This window comes from Bos taurus, chromosome 18 (assembly GCF_002263795.3).
Source record: "Bos taurus isolate L1 Dominette 01449 registration number 42190680 breed Hereford chromosome 18, ARS-UCD2.0, whole genome shotgun sequence".
Lineage (NCBI taxonomy): Eukaryota > Metazoa > Chordata > Mammalia > Artiodactyla > Bovidae > Bos > Bos taurus.
This window is the reverse complement of record NC_037345.1, coordinates 47,769,702-47,784,182: the sequence shown is the minus strand read 5'-3', so window position 1 is coordinate 47,784,182 and position 14,481 is coordinate 47,769,702. Positions and strand designations below refer to the sequence as shown.

General features: G+C 49.0%; 1 protein-coding gene across 4 annotated transcripts in view; it reads right to left on the bottom strand.

Moving 5' to 3' along the window:
* Nucleotides 1-14,481, bottom strand: part of SIPA1L3 (signal induced proliferation associated 1 like 3) — a 253,122-nt gene extending 238,641 nt beyond the window's left edge. For all 4 annotated transcript variants that reach the window (XM_024979038.2, XM_024979040.2, XM_024979044.2 and 1 more), the window contains exon 1: nt 14,354-14,481. The gene's annotated coding sequence lies outside the window, so the exon portion shown is untranslated. The remainder of the gene's footprint in view (nt 1-14,353) is intronic.

Here is a 14,481-nt window from a genome sequence, read left to right as displayed (position 1 = left end):
GAAAGGGTGGGATTATTAAATGATAACCATTCAATTAATTGTTGTTTAGTCCCTAAGTCGTATCCAACTCTTTGTGATCCCATAGACTATAGCCCACCAGGCTCCTCTGTCCATGGGATTTTCCAGACTGGAAAATTTTTCCATACTGGAGTGGGTTGCCGTTTCCTTCTAGAGGGGATCTTCCTGACCCAGGGATTGAACCCATGTCTCCTGCATTGCAGGCAGATTCTTTACCCTTGAAACACCAGAGAGGCCCTAGTCAATTAGTAAGTCAAATTAAATATGTTAACAGCAGGGGCCACATTATTGAGCACTTACCATGAGCTAGCTCCTGGGGGTAAGCACTTGACCTGCATCCTCTCCTTTTTTTTCCACTAAGCCAGCTTGTGGAATCCTAGTTCCTTCACCAGGAATTAAACTTGAGCTCTGGCAGTGAAAGTGTAGAATCCTAACCACCGGACTGCCAGGAAATTCCCTGCATCCTCTCCTTTCTTCCTCACAACCACCCTACAAGGCAGTCCTCAAAGGGGGAAACAGCCTCTGCAAGGACCACCTTGAATAGGAAAACTGGTCAGAAGCAGAGAGAGGAGCCAGCCCCAAGTTGCTGAGCATAGTGAGTGGGCTCACGGACCACCGACACCGCCCCTCAGACTGCTGCCTCATCCCCCAGCTGGGTTTCCCTGAGTGTTCAGATGAAATACTTGGTTTCCTGACAGGATTGAGAGCTCCTATGATACAGGGTCGAAAAGAGTCGGAAATGACTGAGCGACTGATTTGATCTGATCTGATGATACAGGGACTCTGTGCACACATTCTTAAAGGTGGAAATGATTAGAGAATTAAAAAGCCATGTCCTGATTCAGGTAATTACAAAAGGAAGGACATTGTTGGTAAGGACAGTGACACAAAAATGGATAGGTACTAGGCTTTCATCTTGTTTCCCTAACTTCTGCAGCAGATCCAACTGTCTGCCCACCCAATATCCACCCCCCTCTCCCAGTGTTTTCCTAAACAGTACTACGGGTTTATTCCTGTAGCCGCACTACATAGTCCTGCGCTTCAGGTGAAGAGGCTTCTAGCCCCAGCCCTGACAATAAATCCTGATTGGCTCTTGCCTGTGATTTGCCCAGGCATGGTCAGGTATCACAATGCTGGCCAATGAGATATGAGGGGAATCTGGGAGGCGGGGCTTTTAGGAAGAGTTTCCACACTCCTAAGAGATGCTCTGGATATAGCCTCCAGAGGCTGGATATTTCTGCTGCTGGATATCGCCTCGTCAGGGAATGATGACTGGAGCTGTGACAGTCATCCTGTGGTCATGAGGGGAGCCTGAGGACACAGGAGACACACCAAGTATAGTGGAGAGGGCTGGTCTCCTTACAGGCTTAATTATTCTACCCTGGTGTTGCCTATCTGTGGGCTTCTTTGATACCGATCATCAATCTCCTGACTTGGGGCCAATTTCACTTGAACTTCCTATTATAGTAGGTCAGGTCAGTGGTTCTCAAAAATGTGCTCCCAGGCCCAGGAGCAGCAGTATCCCCTGGGAACTTGTTAGAAATGTATATTCTCAAGCCAGACCTACTGAATCGGAAACTCTGGGTGGGGCCCAGCAACTTGTGTTTTAAGCAGCCCTCTGGGGGACGCCAGTGCCTGCTCGGGTTTGAGAACCACTGCAGGAGCACAGCGATTAAGAGTTCAGAATGTGGCCTCTGGAGCCAGGTTGCCAGGATCCAAATCGTGTCACCACCATTTTCTAGCTATTGGGCAGGTTATTTAAATTTAGTTGGTCTCATCTGCAAAAGGGGAATAATAAGGGTACTTACAGGGTTGTTGGGAGCTTTAAATGAGTCACTTTGTGGGAAGCACCTAGCATAGTGCCTACCTAGCACCTAGCAGACACTATAAATTATCTATTTGCTGGCATGTCCCTGATGGCCCAGGGGTTAAGACTCTGCCCTTCCACTGCAGGGAGTGCAGGTTCGATCCCTGGTCAGGGAAGTTCCACACACCATGTGGTACGGCCCCCCCAAAAAAAAAAAAATTTGCTGCTGCTGTTGCTAACACTATTGTTGGCAGCCAAAGGCAAACCAACTGAAATGATTTTCTGGCTGAATTCCCCCAAAGCAAGATCCAGCCCAGGGCCCTGGGGTTCAGGATGTGTGACTCTCTGGAGGGGACACACCAGAGGAGAGGGAAGGCCTTTCTCCCAAGTCCAGACCATCGCTCTTTAGCCCTCCCCCCACAGCCTGAGCCTACACAGTCCCAGTACCTCCTCCTGGACACTCTGGGCTGGTTCTCTACCACCTACTCTGCCCAGTTACTGATCCAGTCCCGCCATGTGAGTCATGCCAAACACCTGGCAAGAGTCCAGGGGTGCCCTTCCCTCTGCAAGTTATCTGTGATTTCAAAACTGGTGGCACCAAGATGCAGAAAGCCAAAGAATGACTAATGCCACCCCCAGGTACTGTCCTAGGAGGAAGAGGCAGCATCTTGTCAGGCTTAACAGCAAGATGGGTATGGGGCTATGAGTGAGCAGGGGGCTTACACACACTGGTGTCACGGACACTGTTGGGCCAGTCAATGAAAGAGATGTGCGGGTGCAGAAAGGGGGTCCTGACCTCTGACCACCAATCCCTGAGGCAAGAAAGTGTTCATCGTGTACTACTCTTTGCGACCCCATGGACTGTAGCCCACCAGGCTCCTCTGTCTATGGGATTCTCCAGGCAAGAATACTGGAGTGGGGAGCCACTCCTTTCTCCAGGGGATCTTCCCAATCCAGGGATCGAACCCAGGTCTCCCGCATTGCAGGTATTTTCTTTACTGTCTGAACTACCAGGGAAGCCCCAAAGAAAGGATGGGTCAAGTTCCTTGGGCCCTGGAAAGGAAGCTGTTAGGCTGAAGCTCCCAAAACTGTCAACATTCACCCATTCTTTCTGACCCACAAAAAAGGCAGTTTCATATGGTTCAATCAAATGTAGGCCAGGAAATGACTCAAATAATGCAGTGCCAAGGAACTGGTCACCAACAAGAAACAGGGATGGTGGTGGCCTCTGTGGAAGGGAACCGGGTGCTCTATTTTTGTTCCTTTGGTTCCATGCACATGTGGCCACTAATAAAAACTTAATGAAATGTTTAAAAATATTTATTTATGTATTTACTTCGCTGTATCAGGTCTTAGTTGCAGCATGCGGGATCTTAGTTCCCTGGCCAAGGATCGAACCTGCATCCCCTGAATTGCAAGGCGGATTCTTAAACCCTGGACCCCCAGGGAAGTCCCTTAATGGAATTTAATAACTCAACACGCCCTGCAATATGGTCCCATCTCAGAGAAAAGACGAGGCTGCACTAGATGCCAAGAGATCTTCAAACTCCTGCGCCCTTGTGCCCTCCCACTCACTCCCCCTTCCACTCTGCTCCAGCCGCTGTCTCAGGGCCTTTGCATTGGCTGCTTCCTCTGCCAAGAAACCCCTACTGCTCACACTGCCTCGCATCCTTCAGGCCTGATCTCAAGTCACTCCCAGGGAGGCCATCCCTTGGCACCCTATCTAAACTGTCAACATCCTCCACCCTAATATCTCACATCCCCTTTCTTAATCTCTTCCACTCAGAACTTATTACCATCAAACACAGTATGTGTGCATGCTAAATCACTTCAACTCTTTGCGACCCTATGGAATGCAGCCCACCAGACTCCTCTGTCCATGGGATTCTCCAGGCATGAATACTGGAGTGGCTGCCATGCCCTCCTCCAGGGGATCTTCCTGACCCAGCGATCTAACTCAGGTCTCTTACATCTCCTGCATTAGTGAAGGCACTAGTGGTAAAGACTGCATTGGTAGGCAGTCTTTACCACTAGTGCCACCTGGGAAGCGCCCTAACACAGTATACGTCTTATTTATCTGTTGATTGTTTGAATCCCAGCTTGAATGAGAGCCCTAGAAGGGGAGAACCCTTGTCTGCTTTGCTCAGTGCTATGGAGAAGACAATGGCACCCCACTCCAGTACTCTTGCCTGGAAAATCCCATGGATGGAGGAGCCTGGTGGGCTTCAGTCCATGGGGTCGCTAAGAGTCAGACACGACTGAGCGACTTCACTTTCACTTTTCACTTTCATGCACTGGAGAAGGAAATGGCAACCCACTCCAGTATTCTTGCCTGGAGAATCCCAGGGATGGGGGAGCCTGTTGGGCTGCCGTCTATGGGGTCGCACAGAGTCGGACATGACTGACGCAACTTAGCAGCAGCAGCAGCATAAACCTAGTACCTGGAAGCGCATTCAGCTGGATGAATATCTGTTGAATGAGTAAGTTTAAGAATCATAATCAGGGGACTTCCCTGGTGGTCCAGTGGCTCAAACCCTGCGCTTCCAATGCAAGGGGCCCAGGTTCAATCCCTGGTCAGGGAACTAGATCCTATGTGCCACAACTAAGAGTTTACATGCTGCAACAAAGATCAAAGCATCTTGCGTGCCACAACCAAGAACTGGCGCAGCCAAATAAATACATGAATATTAAAAAAAAATCAGTATCAGTGTTTGGGGTCTGCCACCTTCAGATTCAACACATATAGGTCTACACTGGGAACCCCGGAAAAAGCAGGCTGCCTAAACTGGTGACAGTGATCCTAATGTGCTCTCCATGCTAGACGTGCTTCAGAGCCTGCAAAGGAACAGGAAAGAACAGAACTGCTGTGCGGGGAGAGGTGGCAATGCCTGCAGGAGGCAGGGGTTGGGGGGCTGGTTCCAGGACCTGGCCTGCCTTCCTCCCTGCAAACCAAGAGCATGATACAGAGAAAGAGCCCATCACCAGAACCAATGGCACCAGCCACGAGCAAGGCTAGACCCGAGTTCCTCTTCACATCACACATCTCTACCCCTCCCTGGCAACCAAACCACAAGCAGAAACCCCCAAACGAGGGTGCCCACTTTTCCCGCCACTTTCACACACGGAGTTCTGCCCCGTGCTGACTCTCTGTTCAGTTAGAGACCCCTAAAGAACAAATGCAACAGAGCCTCTCTGCTTGATGTGAAGGGGCGGGCGGTGGGCGGGCAGGGAGTGTTGTGCATGTTTGTTCTAAAGGAGTTTTATCTGCTGGCTTGATGAGAAATATCATCAGGTCCATGGCACCATCACATGCTGCATCTTGCAGCTTTGTCAAAAGTCAGGACTGAAAGGGGGCACTTTCCCTGCCTCCCGCAGCAGCGCTGGAGGCAAAACCAAATGCTGGATTGTGGTTCCGTGCAGGGTTGGGTGGGGGGGGGGGGCGGCTGACAGAGACACATCAGAGGAAGGAGCTGTGCACGTCTGTCCTGAGGGGAGGATGCGGGGAGGATCTGAGGCCTCCTGCTGGAACTCGTCTTTGGAAAAAATGTGGGAGGGGCCCCACGCTCAGATGCTGGAGAGAACCAGACCTGGGGAAGAGGGACCTCTGTGAGCTGACTCAGAGAACCAGCGCCATGGTGCTCAGAGCAGTCGGGGGAGCATGTGGCCGATGGAGCCAAAGATTGACTCGTAGGATGAAAAGATAAAAAAAAAAAAAAAGACCACTTGTATTATGTAAGTGGACTGGGCAGAGGCAAGGAATCCCTCCACACTACACTCGAGTTTGAAACACACCAACACCGAGTGATATTTGTTATATTTGCTTCTAACTTTCCGTGGTGAGGTGTTCGCGGTGCAAACACACAAAGGTGAAAAGCAGAGCGTAAGAACGCCCTCCAGCCAGCTTTAGTAGCACTGCCTCCTGGCCAATCTCACTTCCTGTCTTTCCTCGCCCATACACTTGGCCCCCTCGCCTCCCCGCCCATCCATATTAATCTGAAGCAAATCTCAGATATCTTAACAGTTCATGGGGATTTCAGACTGTAACTCTTCAAAATAAGGACCTTTTCTTGAGCAGAACCACAGTATCATTATCACAGCTTCAAAAATTAACTAGAATTCCTTAATAATGTCAAACATCCAGTGCATTTTTGTTATTTTTGGTTGATTTTTTAAAAATATGTATTTGTACTTATTTATTTGACTCCCTAGGTCTTATTGTGGCATGTGGGATCTAGTTTCCTGACTAGGGATCGAACCCAGGCCCCCTGCATTGAGAGCACAGAGTCTTAGCCACTGGACCACAAGGGAAAAGTCTCTCAAGTCCACAATCAGAGAAAAACCTCATGCCCAGAGTGATGGTCAAGTGTCCAGGCCCAAAGGGGCCTGGGACCTGCTGCAGGACTACCCTAGACCAGCTCAGAGATCACGTGTGGAGTGGGGCGACCGCACTCGTCAGTGTGGCCCTGCTTCCCGACCCCATTCGGCCACCTGCCATCCACGGACAGACTGCAGACGGGGCGTTTAAGAGCCTGGACCTAGGGACTTCCCTGGTAGACCAGTGGTACAGGATCTGCCTGCCAACGCAGGGAACACAGGTTCAATCCTGGTCCAGGAAGATACCCCATGCCACAGAGCAACTAAGACCCATGAGCCACGACTACTGACACCTGTGCCCTAGAGCCTGCGCCCCCAGCAAGAAAAGCCACCACACAGCCAGTACCCCCCAGATGCCACAGCTAGAGAAAGCCTGCATGCAGCAATGAAGACTCAGCGCAGACAAGAACAAAAACAGATAAATGAAACTTAAAAAAAAAAGAGCCTGGACTTGACTGGCTTGGGTTTGAATCCTGACTTTGATACTCACCAGCTTTGTGATTTGCACTTCTCAGGACCTGAGTCTATTTACGTAAGAAATGTGAATGATAAGAATACCTACACCATGGAGTTCTGAGGATTAAATGAGATATTACATGAAAAGCACCCAGAGCAGAGACTTGTACACAGTAAGAGCTCAGGAAACCTCGGCTCGTATCAGCAATTCAGCCGACAAACACACACTGAGCATCTTTAACCGGCCAGGCACTGTCCAGCAGGAGGAGGTAAGAGAGCTGAAGAGGTGAAAGCGCTCAGGAATCACCACTGGGGCTTGCACAGGTCATCTGGGCACGTGAACAGACTTGGAATCTCCAGCACCTGCCTTGTTTGGGTACAAGGTCCAGATACTCCTTGTTCTGAGAAGGGGAATCCTGAACCAAAGGAGTAACTGAAGTTCTAGAATAATGACTCCCGTAGATGAGAGTCCCCTTCCCACTAACCCCCACCCAGCAATGCCTCTGGATCAGGCAAGGGCAATTCTCACACAGTGGGTAAACTCGGCTGTCACTGAGCTCACAGGAAAAGGCCATGAAGCTCCCTCAGGAGGCCACAGTCAAGAGGGACAGAGAGAGGAGGCAGATGAAAGAGAAAAGAGGCTTCGGGAACTCTCCTTGTGGTCCAGTGGTTAAGAATCCGCCTTGCAGTGCAGGGAATGCGGGCTCGATCCCCAGTTGGGGAACTAAGACCCCACCTGCTGTGGGGCAACTAAGCCCGTATTCCGCAACGGAGGAGGACCCCCTCATGAAGCAACTAAGATCTGATGCAGCCAGATACATAAATAAATAAATAAATATTTTCAAAAAAGAAGAGAGGCTTCATGCCCACAGAAGCTGCTTAGAATGGACTTTCAATAGGCTGGGTCCTTTTCTCATTTCCTTCACTCATCCTGCCCACTGTCCTCAGTCCCCAAAGACCCTTCCCCTTCCTGGGAAGTAAAGATCCATTCCCACCAAACCTGGGGCTCAATGTAAGGAGTGGGGTCAGCCAACCTCTCAGGTCTAAACCAGCACTACAGCACCAACAGAAACCCGAGGACTGAGGCTGATGAACACTGGGAGTCTGTTTTGTGTGATGAGTCCTTCCTATGGCATTTTTGTGGCTCAAAGCTCAGACCCCACCCTCCCTCAAACACTAACACAACACAGACACAACAGAGATTTAAGAGTATGGTCTCTGTACCTGAGTTCAAATTCTGCCCTCATCACTTGCTAACTGTGAGCAAGTGGCCTCGTGCTGCCAGGCCTCACCTTCTTCATCTGTTTAGTGGGGATGATCAGAGTCCCGGCCACCTCAGAACACAGGTCACATGCGCCAAGCACCACACCAGGCCCAGAAGGTGCCTCTGAAGGATGACAGCTGTGAGTTTAGCTAGGCCTGCCTCTGATCAGCATGCTTTTCATCACTCACCTGCCCTTATTCACCAAGATAAAACAGGGACGGCATCTTCGACCCATCACTGTGAATCTTGACCTACACTTGAGTCTCACACCTGAGGCCCACTCTGTCCAATACATGTGGCTCCTGGGCACCTGAAACGTGGTTGGTGCAAATGGAGATGGCTGAAGGAGTAGATTTCACATGGTACTTTGAAGGAAGTGTGAGAAAAAAAGGATGTAATATATCTCAATAATTTTATACTGGCTACATATTGAAATGATATGCTTTGGACCAAATAAAATTTATTATTAAAGTCCATTTCCTATTTCTTTTTACTTTTCTAAAAGTGATCCCTGTAAGATCTTCAATGACATATATGGTCCACATTGGTGGCTCGAGTTATATTTCTAACGAACAGTACTGGTGCAAACCCTGGAGAACCAGAGTCTTCCTATGTGACTTCATACTGCCATGTGTCTAACATACGGCGCCTGGCACCCAGGCTGGGCAGAAACACATGCTTCGTAGATGGCTGGATGAAAGATGCTCTCCACACTTTTCCTGGTCTTAAAAGCAACCCCCACCATCTTCACATCTAACCAGGCCTGCCCTTCATTCAAAATATTGAACAACTCTTAAGGTCCAAGCTACACCAGATCAAAATGGACACAGTCATGGTGGCTGGAACAGGATCCTGGAGCCCCTACTTGGGCCAGGCATCAGCACTTTAACAACTGGACGGTATCTTAAAACTTTAACAGTCCATAATACTAGTTCAGTGCTTAGAAACACTCTTTCCCCAGCTGGTCCAAGTCCTCTTGCAAAGCTCACCCCTTGAAAGCTCAATGGGACACCTCCTTGTTTGCGATCCTTCAACACCACACCTCATTTCTTGCTAACTTGCATCTGGTGTGGTGGCCACACCGCCAATCTTGTTTTATTTGAGGACATGCTTTGCTGAAGGGCCTTTAGTTTTGAAGTAACCACCAACCAACCAACTAAACATCCCCACAGAAACTGACCTTGTCGTGTCTTACTGTGGAGACGACGCCACATCCCCAGACCACTCCCGGGGCCACGTGAATGAGGTACTAAATATAGTCCGCAGAGCTCGGCATGTTAAACAACGTGGAAAGGAAACGCTGCACCCACTTAAACGTGCCTCAGCCTGGTCAAGGGGGCCTGGGAAGAGAGGGGTGTAGCATATGAGCCAAGACCTGGGGCCCTGGAGTCAGCATCCTTGTCGGTAATGAGTTCCATACATTTATCTACTTCACTGGATTCTTGTGAGGATTCAGTTCAGTTCAGTTGCTCAGTCATGTCTGACTCTTTGCGACCCCATGCACTGCAGCACACCAGGCTTCCCTGTCCATCACCAACTCCTGAAGCTTGCTCAAACTCATGTCCATTGAGTCGGTGATGCCATCCAAGCATCTCATCCTCTGTTGTCCCCTTCTTCTAGAGTAAGGATTAATTGAGGAAAAGTGCAAAATGCCTAGAAGAGCACCGAGTACAGAGTAAAGTACCAGGAAATGTCAGCTGCTATTATCATTATTATTATTTTACAAAAATTAAAGTAGCATGAGCCTGAACAGTGGGAATTCACCCTTGTCCAGTTTCAATGATACTGTTTTTGTAGCAAATACATCCCCACATCTGGGCCTTTGCATTTCCTGTTCCCTCGGCCTGGAATGGTCTTCCCCCAGCTCTCGGCACAGCTGGTGCCTCTTGCTCATTCAGGTCTCAGCTCACATGACTCCCCTTCAGTGAGGCCTAGGAGGCCTTCTCCGAGAAGGCGATGGCACCCCACTCCAGTACTCTTGCCTGGAGAATCCCAGGGACGGGGGAGCCTGGTGGGCTGCCGTCTATGGGGTCACACAGAGTCAGACACGACTGAAGCGACTTAGCAGAAGCAGCAGCAGCAGCAGGCCTTCTGAGGTCATACAAGCGAAAGGAACCAGCCCTTCCCCATCACGTCTACTCCATCCCCTCACACTGTTATTGCCTCCATCTGAAATTAAAACCACCTGAGATTACCTTGTTTACTGCGTGTCCCCTCAGCTAGAATGTAAACCCTAGGAGAGCAAGGACCTTGTCTCTCTTATTCGCTGTCCAGAATTTATGCTTTCAGCCACTATGCTGTACTGCCTATGTTTCAGAATGCTTACTGGACGTGTGTTTGCAGGTACAATAGAAAACCTAGAGGAACTTCCCTGGTGATCCAGGGACTAAGACTCCACGCTCCCAATCCAGGGGGCCCAGGTTCGATCCCTGGTCAGGGAACTAAATCTCACATGCTACAACTAAAGATCTTACATGCTGCAACTAAGACCTGGTGCCCACCATATAAATTTTAAAAAAGAAATTCCAGAAAGAACTTTAATGTCCAGTAATAGGGAAATGGCAGTGTGGAGCACCGCCTCTCCACACTGAAGAACGTGGGTCTAGCTGTTAAAAAGAATGTCAGATCTGTATGTAATGACTTGAAGAGATATGCACTATCAAATATTTTTAAAAATTGAGTTACAAACATGTATGACTTGATCCCTCCTTTTCTGGGGAATGGTGAGGGAGAAGAAAGAAAACAGTCGATATCTGCATTGCTGCTATTTAGTCAATTAGTAGTGTCTGACTCTTTTTCAATCCCATGGACTATAGCCCACCAGGCTCCTCTGTCCATGGGATTCTCCAGGCAAGAATACTGGAGTGGGTTGCCATTCCCTTCTCCAGTGGATCAGACCTGGGTCTCTTGCATTGCAGACAGATTATTTACTGTCTGAGCCACCAGGGATGATGCCCCACTATACACATACATACATCCAAACGAGCACAGAAAAAGGTGAGAGCATCCACCCCCACATTTCCAAAGGTAATGAATCTAATTTGTTCTCTGACATCTCCAAAGCCTGACACTACACTCACTGTCTGAATAAATGGTTTTCTTAGGGGGATGGGATTTTGGAATGGAGGGTGGCAGTTATTATTTCCTTTGCCTATCTCTGTAATGTTTGACAGGTTACTACGAGTATGCATTTCTTTGCATGACTTTTTAAAAGCCAAATTCAACCAATCCTCAGGCATACACACACACAAATTATGGCCATGACCACAGAAGTCCTAAGAAATAGAGGCAGTGTCTTAAAGAAAGCACAAATGCACAAACTGGTCCTAATAGCCTCTCATTCTAACTGCTAAAAACCCTTTACTTTAGAGGCAATGACTGCTCAATTATTTTATCAAAACATATAGACATTTAATTTAGATTTGGGAAATTATACACACAACAAGGTTAAGCTCTTATCATAACCTGGGTCATTTTTTTAAACTGAAGTTTGAAATATAAGCAAAATAACTTTCACAGGGAAAAAAAAAAGGCGCCAATCACTGCACATTCTAAATTCCATTTTTGATTTACCGCCTAACAACTGCAATGTCTGAAAAACAGGCTCATGTTTAACTCTGACCACAGACTGCTAAAAACCCACGTGCTGTTGTCACTAACAATCAAGACCAAGATTTTTGTTTTAAAGTCATTGTTTTATTTCCTCAGATGCAAAAAAGCACTTAGGGGGAATTCCTTGGCAGTCCAGTGCTTAAGACTTGGAGTTTTCACTGCTGAAGTCCAGGTTCGATCCCTGGTCAGGGAACTAAGATCCAACAAGCAACATGGCTCAACCAAAAAAAAAAAAAATCAACCAATTAATAAAAAAATAATAACACACTTAGGTAATTTTAGTGGTTAAAACAAATTTGAGACCACAGGTTCCCATCACCAAATGCAACTACAATTAACAGGGGCTTCCCTGGTCGTCTAGGGGTTAGGAATCCGTCTGCCAACCCAGGAGACACGGGTTCGATCCCTGGTCTGAGAAGATCCCACATGCCGAGAAGCACCTAAGCCCGTGAGCCACAACTACTCAGAGAACCCGTGCTCTGCAACCGGAGAAGCCACTGCAAAGAGAAGCCTGTGCACCACAATGGTGAGCCCTGCTCACTGCAACTAGAGAAAACCCACGTGCAGCAAGGAACACCCAGCACAGCCAAGAATATATAAATAAAATCTCTAAAAAAAAAAAAAAAAATTACAATGACAGATCTGATGACAGACTCACCCTAAACAGAGAGCTAACATACTCCCTGCCCAGCCTCTTCCTGAGTGTGCGTGTGCTGCCTCCCAAAACACTCCGGATGGCCTGTTGTACAGAGGATATTCTAACCCGCTGACACTGGGTAACTTTGCAGAAAGAAAGTGAGCGACTCAGCTGAGCTTAGCCAGGATAGAAATGGACTCCCTTACAGCCAGGGCTTTTACTCCATACTTGTGGCCACTGCCATCTGGCACGTCTGCAGTGCCTTCTCTGGTTCCTACTGATACAGTGTTTGACATGCATTCATCCTTGGTGACTTGAAAGAAACAACTCAACCATGTTGGAAAAGGCCACCTTCAGTAGCCAAGGGGGACTTTCAGTGGCCCACAAGACAAGAGACCAAGACAGGCCAAAGAAATGGTTGCTATGGAATGACAGCACCATCCTCCTTGCCAATCAACTGCATCTGGGAAGCCTCGGGAAGAAGAAGGACTCCCAGGTTTCCAGCTTGGCCCATCTGCCGAGGTGGTGACTACTGGGTCCGGGAGGAAAACGAGCTTCGATTTAACATTTTGAGTTCACGGCACCCAACGGGACATCAAGTTAGCAGAGGACATCAAGGAGCACAGGCCCCACATGTGGAGGTGGGGCTCGGGGGGCTAATGGGGCTTTGAGACAGTCAAGTGCGGGCAGCAGTGGTACAACACTTAAAAGCCAATTTGGGGGCAGGAGTGTGTGAGAGCTGGGGGGAGGGCAGGTAGCCTGCTGATAGCAGCTAGTCAGTGCCATTTCTTCTCAGCCCCTTATATGGCAGTATGTTCCACAATTTTACCTTTGGTGAATAAAAATTAGGGGCGAGGGGACATTAACCTTGTCCTGCTCTGAACTGTAATACAAACATAAGCAGCAAAAGCCCATCAAGAAAAACAAGGCATGTTTATTAAGTGCTTAGGATGCACTTGGCCCTGTGCTGAACACTACACATGAATTATCTTTTGGAATCATTGAAACAACCCTGGCACAAGTGTCCTATGACTATCATTTCACAGATGGGACACTGAGGCTGGGAGTGAACATGTGGGGGAGCTCAGGGCTGTCATGTCACATCCCACCACAGTTAGGCAAGCTCTGGGCCAGATGGAGCACATGGAAGAAGAGCAATTATAATATATAAGAGCTGCTACTTAGTGAGAGATGGCTCTGGACTGGGAACATGGTATCAGCAAATCCTTACAACCCTCTGAGGCTGATATCGTTATCCCATTTTACACGGATGGAACCTGAGGGTGCACGAGAGGAAGTCAACCAGACCAGTTAAATGTCTGATCCACTAGAAAAGCAAGACTACAGGCAGAGCCCCACCCTCGGGGGGTCTCGGAGAAACCGGGAAAACGCTGAATCAATGGTCATTTATTAAATGCTGACTATGTGCCAGCTGCTGCTCTAAGCATTTCACAAATGGTATTCTCACTGCATCCTCCAAACGACTCTATAAGGTGGCTGCTATGAAAAAAATACCCATTTTGTAGACAGAGAAAACCAAGGTACAAAGCAGTGAAGTCTGTCGCCCAAGGTCACAGAGCTGGTAAAAGGTAGAACCTAAATTTGAACCTGGCTCTGCCTCCAAAACCGAAGCTCTTAGCAAAATAATTTCGCCTAACAACAGCCACCTTGCACCGAGTGCTAACCATGTGGCTCACCCTCAGCTTACCACATTCAGTCGATAATACCTTCATCCCATTTCTCCGGAGCAAACAATAAAGCAAGCAAGTAATAAGTGTCTTCTATGTACCAAACGCTTTATTCATCGGATATCAACAGAATTCCCAGCATAAGACAGACACTATTCTACCCCGGTTTGACTGAAAGGAGAAACTGAGGTTCGGCACGGTTTCCCTAGATCGCACCTCCCGAGAGGCAAGAGTCCGTAAGCGAACCCACCGCTACCCGACTCTCATGCCATGCTTTCCCGCAACGGCGCCGGGTAGCTCGCCTGGAAAGTTGAAGCATGCGGGCACGCGCCCAGCCAGGTCCGGAGGGCGAGAGTGCCGCCGCCGCCCCCCAACAGCCGGTGCCCACACCCGGCCGTCCGCCCAGTAGCTCGCCCGCGCTGACCCTCGGGGTCCGACTGGACATCGATTCCCCGCTACCCTAGCGCAAGGCCAACCCTGCACCCGGAGCCACATACCTGGGTGTCCCGGCTGCCCGCCCCGCGGGCCCCACGACCGCGGCGTCCAAATCCGCGCCGCTTGCTGGAGACGCCGCCAGCTCCAGTGGCCCGAGTGACTTCCAGGCTGCCCACTTCCAAGCCGCTTC